Below are 2500 nucleotides of genomic sequence, written 5' to 3'. Positions count from 1 at the left end.
TGGGTGAGTAGGAAAAAGCTCGCTCACCACTTCCCTAAACTCGTCCAATGTCATGGTTCGGGGTCCAATCGAACCCTCGGCCACTTTCTTGAACGTATGATATACAATACCAAATGATGCGTTGTTCGCTGTTCCCAGGAACTCTTTCCACTTCCTCTGTCGGGTATGCTTGATCAATCGCTTGAGGGCATTCCTTGCCACCTTGAACTCGTCCCTAAAAGAAGAATAGAGATCAGTATTGAATGCTCTTTGCGCTAATCGATCGCGGTGTTTGCACTCTTTGCGAAGTGCCTCGATCTCTAGCGTCCACCAAAATGCACTCTTGTTAGGAGTGTACCTCTTACGCTTAGTCATCGTCGCATTACACGCCGTGACAAGTATACGCATTAAGTCTTCGCTTGTTGTGACCTCGGTCTCAAAAGCGGCTTGCATCATAACTTCAAATATATCTTTGCTAAAATACTTGATGCTCCATCCCGTTATGGGTCGGGACAGGTTACGCACGCTTTGCGTCTCGAGATCTATTCGTATCGCACGATGATCCGAGTTCATATAACTAGATAACACCTCCCACTTAAATGATCTTGCTATGGTTCTGCTCGCAAAAGTAAGATCAACTACTGACGTACGCCCTGGTCCAACATAAGTTGGGGTGCTACCGTCGTTCAATAAAATTGCGTCAATCTGCGCAAAGGTTGATAAGACCAACTCACCTCTTCGTTTCTGGGTTTCTCCACGCTCGCCAAGTTGGTTGTTCCAACTTGCTGACCAAGCGTTGAAGTCCCCCCCGATAACGAATTTGTGGATACCGGTTACGGCCATTACCGTGTTATCCAACATGTTCTGAAATTCTTCCATACTAAATCTAGGTGGCGCGTAAACGCTAACCACTCGCATATCGCCTATGTCAACTATCATTAAACCCTTCAGAGCCTTACTGACTACCTTAACTGGTAAGTCCGCGTTAACCACTACCGCTGCTGTGTTATCGTCATTGCGTAACACTTTGACGTTGGTTGTTGCCAGATACGGATCTGCAATCAACACTATATCCGCAGATTCTTCCCTAATCGTTTGCCACATTAACTGAAATGCAGCATAACAATGATTCTGGTTATGTTGTAGCAACCTAACCATTATGATCTAATCGTTCGCCTACGGGGACACATGTAACTGCCCGTTGCGTGAAGGTTCTGTGACCTCGTACCGCAATCCAAACACTTAACAGAGTTGGTACAAGCTTGCTTCTTGTGTCCACTCAAACCGCATTTCCAGCACAGATTACTTCTGTCTGGTTCCCTACAATGGTAGCTCGTATGGCCTACCTTCCAACACTTATAGCATTTCTGCTCTTCCATTACCTCACGGATATGGCATATCGACCAACCAACTTTCAGCTTTCCCAAATTCAGGAAGCTTTGAAAGTCTGGCAGCGATACGTTGATCCGTGCCCACTGCGTACCGGCCGCGCGGCCTTTCTTCATTTTGATACGATCTATTTCGATCTCGATGTTGAGCTGTGCTTTGACAGACTCCGCAACCTCCTCAGGGGTGGTAATTTCATCGAGATGCATGATCTCAATCATTTTAGAAGGAGCTAGCGTTCTCACTGACGCCTTGCCCTTCACCGCTTCCTTAACCTTTGGGGCAATTGCACTTGCAGAACTACCCTGCTTCAATTCTAGCAACATGCCTCCATTTTGGGCCCGTCGGACCTTAGAGATTGTCTCTCCAACCGATTTAAGAGCATCGGACTGCTTCATTTCCTTGAGCAATTTCGCCAGCTCCTCGGAAGTGCAGTCCGATATCAGCAGAGCCTCAGGCCGCTTCCTGGGCTTATTCTGCTTCTTCTTGCTCTTCTTCTTCTTCCTCTTATTAATGCTACCCTCATTAATATTCGGTCCGTTTCTCGGACTTGGAATATTTTCCACCGCTTCCCTAACAGGGGTCAACCTCGATGGTTGTTGTTGTTGTTGTTGCAATCTTTGCAACCCACTTGGACCAGGCTGTTGGTCATCAGCCACTGGTCTTCTGCCTTTTCGCGTTTGCGGCCCGAATCCATCGTTACCGTCAAACGACGTTTGCGTTTGACGGTCGAGGACCTGCTGCATGCGATTAACGGCTCTGTACCTTCGAAATTCGGACATTACCTCATCGAGGAAGTCCATCATTACCGTTACTAGCGTAAAATGGGAAGACTCATCATCGAGTTTACTTATCCCAAAACGCATAGCCTCCATCCGATCTTGAAGATCCATGAACGCTTGGTCCGGATCTTTCTTGTCCACCCCCTTGGTCTTTTTGACCTTCTTAGTTTTAACGTTACTCATTCTATTGGGCTCAAACTCAGGCCCGCTATCCGCGTCTGTTTATGCAGTCTCCTATTTGGTTCCGTGGGTGGCTATGAATCAGGGAGCTCCACGCGAGGGTTGGCCCGCGCCCTTATGAGACGACGGGCTCAGTGCCGAACCGGAGCAAAGTGGGGCTGAACCCACCCACA

At 47.9% G+C, this 2500-nt stretch overlaps 1 pseudogene; it reads right to left on the bottom strand.

Annotated features, from left to right (window-relative positions):
- The window catches only part of LOC133394370 (large subunit ribosomal RNA), a 9199-nt pseudogene that overhangs the window by 3663 nt on the left and 3036 nt on the right, over nt 1-2500 (bottom strand).

This window comes from Anopheles gambiae, assembly GCF_943734735.2.
Source record: "Anopheles gambiae chromosome X unlocalized genomic scaffold, idAnoGambNW_F1_1 X_unloc_118, whole genome shotgun sequence".
Classification (NCBI taxonomy): Eukaryota; Metazoa; Arthropoda; class Insecta; order Diptera; family Culicidae; genus Anopheles; species Anopheles gambiae.
This window is presented reverse-complemented; position numbering and strand designations above follow the sequence as displayed.